This window comes from Humulus lupulus, chromosome 4 (genome assembly GCF_963169125.1).
Source record: "Humulus lupulus chromosome 4, drHumLupu1.1, whole genome shotgun sequence".
Taxonomy (NCBI): Eukaryota; Viridiplantae; Streptophyta; class Magnoliopsida; order Rosales; family Cannabaceae; genus Humulus; species Humulus lupulus.
Window position 1 is genome coordinate 67,130,846 of NC_084796.1, and position 10,797 is coordinate 67,141,642.

The window sequence follows — 10,797 nt, forward strand, 5'->3', positions numbered from 1 at the left end:
ATTTATATGTTTAATTAGTTTAGTTTGTGATTTTTGGATTTCAAATACAATTTGGTGAAAAATAATGAATTTCGATGTTTGAAACTTTACACCTGATTTTGAAAATCTTCTAATAATATTTTGGAAATCTTTCGAGAAACACAAGTTTTAGATATTTTTCTTATATTTCCATAAATTTTTGAATCGTCTAATTCTGAGATATAATGTGGAAGTCATGGTTAAAATATTGGTAGTGACTGCAACTAAATAAAAGAAGAAATGGGAAAAACTGCTATGGCCGCGGCCTAAGCCCTTGGCTTTGGATTTTCGACTACTATGGTCGTGGCCTGCGATATTTTTTAAGTTTTAAATTTTAATTTTTAAATGTAATTTCAAGGGGACTTTAAAAGGGTTTAGGGTAAATTTTTAGAGTAACTTTTGATTACGAATTTCGGAGATCAAAACTGCAAAAGAGAAGAGAAGATCTCATTCTTTTTTATATTCATTCTAGTTTTTCTTCTTTTCTCAAAAACTTCTTTATTTTTATTTTATGATTATATGTATGATCATGCTTGTGATTATGGAGTAATTTTCATTAGGTTAACATTTTTTCTTCTTTCCTCAAAAACTTCTTTATTTTCATTCACTGCTGAATGCTTCATTGTTGAAGGTGGAGAATAATTTTTAACTGTTGTTTAAAATCATAATTATCAATTGTTCTTTGCTTGTTATTTTATTTTATATTATTGAATTTAAAAAAAAAAATCCATTTCTAACTTTTTTCTTTGTTTGGAATAATAATTAGATCAATACTCCTCGTGCGTTCGATATGTGTTACCATTATATAAAATAATTGGAAATACTAAAACTAAAATCTGTAGTAAATTTTATACGAGATACGATACATATCAAATTTTTGGTGTTGTTGCCGATGACTTTTTTTTTTTAATTTGTTATTCATTTATTTTCTTTATACTAACTTGGTCTATTAGTTATGGTTGATGTTTTCAGGGCATGCATAGAACTTGGTTTGAGATATGGAAATGTTATATCAACACTACTATGATCCAGAAATTAATAGATATGACCCCTATTTTATCCATTACAATTCTCAATGGGAGGAATATTCTAATACTTTCTATTGTGGAAATCAATATGTTGAGCCTAATTACTACTCTCCATCAGAATATAATGAGTTCGTGCCACAATATTCAGATCCATCAATTGGAAATCTCATGAGAGCGTTGAATGCCAACAATCTCCAACTTCAACAGATGTCGCAGCAGGCTTACGTGCGTCATCCTCAACAACTTCCACATGCATCTTTAAAAGAACAAGAGCTATCTCTTGCTCATATGATTAAAATTTTAGTCGCTACTAATGTTCATATGCAATAGGAACTTGTACATTTTCAGCAAAACATACATGCAATTTTGTAGAGTAATTAGGTACCTCTTTAGAATTTGGAGAACACAATGGGACAACTTTTTGCATCTCTGAGCAATATTGTGGTTCATAATTTTGGAGAATTACCCACAGAATTGTAGAGTAATCCAATTGAAAATGATGGTACCCTAACTCTCCAAAGTGGTACACAGCTTGACACACCACCTCACCCAAACACAACATTGGATCTAATTCCAAATCAAGAAGTCAACAATTCAACCCAAAAAGCTTCTTTTCCATTGGAGGTAGAACCTACCACTTCAATTGTTCCATCATCAAAGAAAAGGCCACAAAAACCAATTGTTATAGCTTATATCCCTCTTCCACCTTTTTCGAGTAGATTGAAGACATCTAAGAAGGAGGGGGAAAATAAAGAGATCCTTAAAATCAATATTCCGCTCCTTAAGACCATTAAGCAGGTACTATAGCATGTTAAGCTTCTTAAGAAGTTGTGGAAAAATAAAAGGATAGTTAAGGGTGATAAAAAGATAAGTGTGAGGGAGAATTCTATGTTGTTCTTCAAAGGAGGCTTCCACCGAAGTGTCAGGATCCTGAGATGTTTACAATTCCATACACCTGTAAGAACTCCCTAATATATTACTTTATAAAATCTTCGCTTAACTCATATTTTATTTGAAAAATACCATGTTAGAGAAAAGGTTTAGTGGGACCTTCATAAAACATGCAATTTGGCCCGAATAGTTGAAATAAAAATGTTGTGTCTTTACGGAGTCTTTGAAATAAAGTAAAAATAATAAGTCCCGCTGATATGATTATAAACATAAATCATAACATAAGGTCTTAATTATTCTTAGCACTCATCTTCATCATTAATCGCATATAAGACACCCCGTGTCATACATGCCTAGACATCGAAACTCCCCACATCACTGTGCGTGCCAAGGAGAAACCCTATTGCCTGCCTGAATGAGGGAAAGTAAGGGGGTGAGCTAAAAGCCTACTAAGGAAGTACAAATAAAAACAACAATATTCAAGAAAACACAAGGAAAACCACACACATATCGTAAACTCATGGTAATTCATTTCATAACCATATCATATTCATTCATATTCATATCAAATTCATACTGATATTCATATTCATAACCTCTTCCTCAGCCTATTCTCCTTCCCCTTCAACCTCTTGCTCCTCTTCCTCTTGTTGACATTATCATATTCTAGGTCACCAAACGAAAAATCATAAGAGGAGATAAATCACATAGTGTTTTGGTTACTTAAATAATAGTCATGAAGGTTGTCATACATACTCATATCCACACAACATTTAGAGTTTGCAAGAGAGAGAAAAGATAAAACGTATAATATCCAAAGTTTGCTCAAAAGTACCCCATAAATCAAACATCCAATAAAATGTCTAAATAAAACCATTGTAATCCATAATTTTTCAAGGATCTTTAAGGAAGTCCCCCATTTATTTAAATAGGATTTATTTTGTGGAATTTGAAACGGACTCTAGTAGTCAATTGTGGACTCATCAGAGAATTGTAATCGAAGATATCTTCCAAGATGTGGTAGTAGTCAGGGCGCTAGCCATCGTCCTAAGACTGACGCTCACTTTTGGTATGGCGTGTAATGCTTCTTGACGCACCATTTCCCCTTATAAGTCATGTACCATCTCGAAACATTCCTCCAAACCTTCATCCACATTCTTTATTAGAACCGCCTCCAATCGGTGGAACTCATAGTTGTCTACAAGATCGTAGATTGTGTACTTGATAGTGTCAAATTCCAGGTCATCTTGGATGTCGTTATGCCATGATGTGGTCAATTAGAGAAGAGCTTCAAGGTATATTTCCAGTGACTCCCTCAGGACCTAGTATTGCTCTATAGGCCAAAGCAATGCTCCTTTATTATTGATCATCCCTTGTATATGCTCAAAAACTATTGCGACCGTCTTTAGTATGACAATCCTCCAGTCTTCGTTGTCTTCATCAAGCTAAACCTTTGGTATATCGCGGATCTCTTTAAGTAAATGTTTCCTGGTGGTCCTTAAGATAGGAGGCATCTGTTCTATATTGTAGTTACAAATATAGCTATTTGAAATAAGAAAAGCAAATACTTACGACACGGTGAGGTGAGATTTTCCAGCCTCCAGCATGTATGCGGAGAGTCCTTGGAAAACATGAATGATTGTCTCTGATACCATTTGTAAGAACTCCTTAATCAATTACTTTATAAAAACGTCGCTCAACTCATATTTATTTGAAAAATACCATTTTAGAGAAAATGTTTTGTGGGGCCTTGATAAAACATGCTATTGGGGCCCAATAGATGAAATAAAAATGTTGTGTCTTTATGCAGTTTTTGAAATAAAATAAAAATAATAAGTCCCACTAATGTGATTAAAAACATAAATCATAACATAAGTTCTTAATTATTCTTGGTGCTCATCTTGATCGTTGATCACTCTTAAGACACCCCGCATCATACATGCCTAGACATTGGAACTCCCCACATCATTGTGCGTGCCATGAAGAACCCTATTGTCTACCTGAAAGGAGGAAAGTAAGGGGGTGAGATAAAAGCCCAATAAGGAAGTACAAACAAAAACAACGATATTCAAGAAAACACAAGGAAAACCTCATATATATCATAAATTCATGGCAAGTCATATCGTAACCATATCATATTCATATCAAATTCATGTAAACTCATGGCAAGTCATATCGTAGCCATATCATATTCATATCAATTCATACTTATATTCATAATCTCAATCCTAAATCATGTGATCACCGCACCCCTATTGTCCATGTCACATCATGAGTTAACCAACAAAAGCATAACTGGTAAGACCTCCTCTATGAGGTTAACAGGAACTCAGGTCTTCGAATAACCTTGGTGTGTCTGGACTATGGGTTATGTCATATCCTTAGTAAATCCTTTGTTGTGTTGTGTTCAGTACGCTAACAACCTACTGCTTTTGATATAACATACAAGCAGACATACAAAAATTCATATCATAACATAGTAATTCGTACTTTTCTTAACACTTTAGCTTACCATAGCTCATACTTTCCATAACACCATAACCCTCACAATCATATTAGTTCATACTTTTCATAACATAATGCAACATATTACCTCATACTTTCCATAACATAATGCATAGAAATTCTAGCAAACTTCCTTACCTCAAGTCCAAGCAAAATATAAAGTGATGGGTACTTCACAACGAGTCTATAATCACAATCAAATGTTCATCATAAAATCATTTAAGATTACACATGCCCAACATACATACCCCACGTGTGCATGGGCCATGCATACATGACACTTGGTGCACCGCACTAAAAACATTCAACATTTTCACATAAAATCATAAAAGAATAATGTCAATTCGACCAATTAATCCTTCATAGTTACCAAACAAAAATCATATGTTTGATTAATAGTTGTATGCTTGAACGTAAAAATACACTTGCATGTAACATGCGCGAGAGTGTTCTTAAAATTAGCATTGAAGTTGATAAATTATACTTGTTCATTTTTTTTGCCACTTTCTTAAAAATTCAGCAAGAATTAGTTTACCAGTTGTTAATTAGCACAAAATTTTAAGATCATAAGATTTTATTCTAGATATTATTTCACAAAATTATTTATTTAATTAGCACATATGTCACATTTGTTTTAAAATTATAAAATCCTAATTATTAATTTAAATAAAGATAAAATATAACATCTTTTCTATTTCTCACAAAATAATTAATTAACTCTTAATAAAATATATAAATATATACTCATTTTCTTTATCAATGTTTCTAATTTAATAAATAGAATAAATAAATAATTTAACCTTTTAACAATTTAAGACTTTGAAATCACCACATTTTATATCCAAGTCATAAAATTTTAAAATAAGTTGGAAAATCCAAACTATCAACCCATTTACTTAAATAAATTTCTTAGTCTCGTTTTAAAATAGTTTTACTTAATTAATAATTTACAAATAATAATAAAAAAAATACATTAATTAGAATAAGAAATTACATTTTTAAAAGTGTGGAAAAATGTGTTTTTCATATATAAATTCTAAGGCCTAAATTAATAAAACATATATTTTATATCTTTTATTTTAAAAGAGACTTTTTCCATGAACCTAAAATTTTGGCAAGAATTATATTACATTAATTCTAAAGCATGAGTTTGCAAAACATACTTTTCTATTATTTTAATTAAAAGGAATTTACCATACTACTAACCAAAACTTCCCCAAAACTTCCGCAAGCAAGATACACGCATTATTCACAATTTTTCTATCAAGCCATTATAACAAATTTACCTAGTAAGATTATATAACTTTTTTTCCTGACCCAAATTAGTTGAAAGACATCTAATTTAATTGATTTAAGTTTCAAAACTTAATAGGAAAATAAATCTCTCCCTTTCCCTCTCTTCCACACGCCACTACTCTATTCCCTCTTCCAATTTATTTCCCAATTATTTCTTTTTTTTTTAAAAAAAATAACTAAACAAAAAAATAAACAATTAATCAATAGGAAAATATACACTATGCATGGAAACTAATGCATGTTCACCATGAATACCATGCACATGCACACACACAAGTGCTTTAGTCAAACCTCCTTGCACACAAATCTCTAGAACTTACAAAATAAAATAATTAAATAAAACAATTAACATTTTTTTCACATAATTTCTACCAAAAAATTCAAACAATTAAAATATAAATTTCTAACACTTAACAATTAATGATAAATAAATCACAGAAATTAATAAAATAAAATAAAACATTTGGTGTCTACAACACCATTGGTAAAACTAGGTATGATCATTGTATGTTAGATTTTTGAGCACCTATTAACGTTAAGTCTTATTCAATTTTCGCTTCTTTAAATCTTGGGCCATTAAAAGAAACTGATGTTATTGTTCAATTCACAAAATGCACTAATGTTTATGCCGTAGGGTGGTTGAAGATATTTTTGTCCAGGTTCAATGTGAGGGGCACTTCAATCTCACTACGAATACAAATATTGATGTTAAATCAGGAACGTTATTGATATGTTCAATTTTGATCATATATTTTTAAATTCCTTAGGCTTAGAAATTGTTAGTTTTATGTTATTTGAGTGATTTTAATTTTATTTTTGGTATTTTGCGAATTTTTTGTTAAAAAGAACTTTAAGAGTAAAAATACACATCCATTACTATAAAAAAAAAATTGAGTTTGAATTAATATTTTTATGGCTTTAATCTAATATATTTTTTATTTGGAAATATTTAATTTTGATTTGGTTTATTTGGTTTTGTAGTTTAGTGTGATATTTTCATAAAGAAAATAAAAGAGTTGGAGCATGAATGTGAGACAGAGCTGAAGCTGAAACTTTACAAGTTATTTTGACATTGTTGTAGTCATATTTTAGAAATTCTTCAAGAAATAAACGTTGTAGATATTTTTCGCAACTTTCCAAAACATGTTGAATTGTCCAATTCTCAGTTATATCGAGGGAAATATGGCCAAAATACGATTATCTAGTGAGGAAAATTAGTTTCTTGAGGATTACGAAAATAACATATTCAAACTCTAATTTTGCAACTAGCTGGCAGATATTTTTACTCCAAACTCAAAAATTGTAAATATCAGAATAATATTAAAAATAAATTAATATCTATTAGTTTAAGTTTTAAATTTTAAATTTTACTCTCATTAGTTTTAGTTAGTATGAGACTATTATAAATATAAGTATGTCTCTTTTTGTACTCTACACACTTTATATTCTCTCTTTTGGATAGACATTCTCTTTTTCTTTTAGTAAATTTAGTTTTTATTTAATGTTGTGCTTATTTTCAAGGGTGATTACAAAACCCTAAATATGATTTCTTGGTTTTAATAATTTTCATTGATATTTTATTCCCTTGTATTAAATTTATTCTATTTTTCTAATCGAATGCCATGAATCATGTGAGATCTTTTTACGTGGCCAAATAAATGGGATTTTTCATTATTCTACTATTATCTTAGAATTTCTATTTGCCTAATAGTTTAGGATTCTAAGTAGAAGTGATAAATTGTAAATAATTATTGTGACGAGTATTTTAATTGTGAGAAGAATAGAACCTAGGTTAAACGAATTGCATGCTTAATGAATTTATTGTGTAGATTAACCTGTTTCCACATAATTTAATGCATTTCTTGTGTTAAATAGATCGCATGCTTAATAATTTTATTGCTTAGTAAAGGGATAATTAAGAGCGCTTAGCTTTATATAATTATAATAGTTAAACTGAGATAATTGACTACTTAAGTGCTATCTACTTAGTCAATAGTTTAATTGAGAATATAGATCAATGTTATTATTAAAATGCTTGAATGAGTATTTAGTCATTTGAATATTTTAACTATTAACTTTATTTTTATTGCTATTTTTATTTTTATTTTCAAAAACCCCTTATTTATTAATAATATTTTGTCATTTGAATAGTAGTCCTCGTGGGTTTGACTTGTATTTACCATTATACTAAGCAATTGGTAATACTAAAAATAAAATATTTAGTGAATTTGATACGGCATATGACACACAACAAATTTTTGGTGCTCTTGCTGGGGGCTATTGTTGACCCTGATTTTGGTCAACTGACATGGAGTCAGAATACGCTTGACGTGGATGAATGCGTTGAAAAGAACGTGATGATGAAAATAATAAGAACACGATATTTTATAGTGGTTCGGCCCCAGGATCTGGTAAAAACCTACGTCCACTTAGATTGTTATTGATGTGAGAATCAAAGGAGTGATCAAAGAACTAGGGTTCAATGAGTTTCACTAACCTCTGAAGAATAATACAATATCTCAAATAGGATTACTCTAGTTTTAAACAATTCGAAAGCCAAAAAGTCCCTTCCTTGATCTATCTTTCTCTATTTATAGGCTCAAGGGGGATTACATGAATCTGTTACAGATATTCTCTCCTAAATAATCGGATACTCAAGAGATTGTGGGAGTCAATTTCAGGATTTACAAAGATCTTTATAGAAACGTCATGAGGTATGCGGGACCTGCGACCAAGCTGGTCGCAGGTAAACTTCGGCTGCTTACTGCTTATAATTTGTCTTCTGGTCGATACCCTAGCAGAGTTTCTCCAAATGTCAGCCACGTGTCCGGGAATCACTTGCCACGTCATCTACGCCAGTTTTTTGGATAACAACTATTTTATTCAATTTGTTATTATTTTTTACTAATTTGGTTTATTAGTTGTGGTTTATGTTTTCAGGACTTTCATAGAATTCAGTTGGAGACACGACAATAAATAGATATGACCCATCATAATGACCACATGAGCAAGACTTAGTTGAGCTAAGGGCCTTAAACAAAGAATTTGCGGGAGTTTTTCTTACCCATATCTTTTATTTTCCATTGCTTTTTATTTAATTTGTGCCTTGAGGAAAATGCTTATATTAAGTGCGGGGGGAGAACAACTGTCATATTTTATCTTTTTTTTATTAGTTTTAGAAAAGCATGGTTAAGTTGAAAATAATTAGTTTATACATGAGCCTTATAGGTTGTGATTGATATGGTTTTAGGAAAATGATAGATTTTACATGAATTGTGTGCTTGAATTTTGTTTTGATTATTGCTTAGGCTTGATTCTTAATTTTTAAATTTATGCACATGATTGAATTTAGTAGTTGCTAGTACTAAGAAATATTTATGCATGCTAAGATAGTATTTTTGTTTAGTCTCTACAACTCTATAACTTATTTGAGGCGAAATTTATATGTTACATATGATTGATGATATGATTTAGGCAATTTCTTTGGACCGACTGAGCTTTTCAACCCTACCTTATGTAAAGTGGGAAAGTGTTGAATTAAATTTTTGTATTGGGGTTGTGCTATAAATGTATATAATCTCATATTTCTCTAAAAAAATGCAAGTTATTCAATGAAAAAGAAAAAAAATTGCAATTATTCAAGCGTGGGGGAATAGTGAGATTTATGTTTGAAAGAAAGAGAAGGAATATTTTCATAAATTGTTGGGAATATTTGTAAGTGTCTAAGTAGAAGAAATTGTATGGTATGGTGTGATTTGAGCCTAAATTGTCTTTCTCATCTACCTTTAAATTTTGCCATACATTACATGCCTAATAAGTCCTATTGATCATTTGGTTATGTGTACACTAGTGAAGAATGATTTGATAGTGATCCTACTAATTTGATGTTCTAAATAATAAATCTATATATTTGATAAGCTTTTAATTTAATTTTGGCATGTATAAATTGATTTGGGTGCAAGTGATATAGTGAATTTAATTGTGCACACACACAAGAATTGAGTTTTAGAAGCAATCATACTTGAGTTAAAATTCTCAGGATTGTAATTTTTCTCAATTAAATGGAGAATTGGTTGCAAGATCCTGGAATGACGAAAATCTTCGCAAGAGTTATTAGTAACTTAGTGTTAAAAATTTCAATATAACATTGGTCGCAAGGCATGTTTTTGCCCATTTTGTACGACCAATGTGTTTCTAGATTTTTTTTCATTCTCGTATCAGTTGTAAAGGCACATTTTTGCCCATTTTTGTAATGATCAATTATTTTTCATACTATTTTTTATTTGGTCATAAGGCATGTTTATGCCCTTTCTTATACAACCATCTATTTAATAAGATCTATTTCTAGATGTTTTCTTTCAAAAACATTGGTAGCATGTACAAATTATTTAATTTGATGGACACGATTTTGTTTATTTTATTACGAGTTATTTACAAGGGAGTGTGCTCGACACATTCAAATTTTTCCAAAATTATTGTTATTTTAACAAGTATAGCTTAACATGTATGATTTTTTCAAAGTATACTACTTTTTTATTTGTTACAAACAACAAGATTAGTTCAAACATGTCTTTTTTTGGCAAGTGACAAAGGACTTTAACCTCCTTGAAAACTTGGGGGCATATAGAGTATACATAGTCACACATAAGCAAAAGCGTAAAAATCATGACTGAGTATTACTTAGAAAATTTTATTAAGTTTATACAGTATTGTGCTTCGTTCGTTAAGTCGAACAGGAAATTTGAAACTTTTTTGCTTCTAAATCGAGCAAGGAAGTTAGAAATCATATATATATATAATAGTTAAGAGTTATATCCAGTTAAACTTAACCAAGCAACATAATATATTAGTGTGCACAAAAAATATTACAAGTATTCGAGATTAAAAGTTGCTTGGGCAGCCATTGTCTTTAAACTAGAAACATGATTACTCATGTTTTTCAAGGTTAAAAAAGAAAAGAGTAAACAAGAAGCAACATCATTGCTGATCAACAACTTCGTCCTTAACCCCCTCCTAGTCTCTATACAGGTTCAAGGAGATCTCCAGCAGAGGAGTTTTT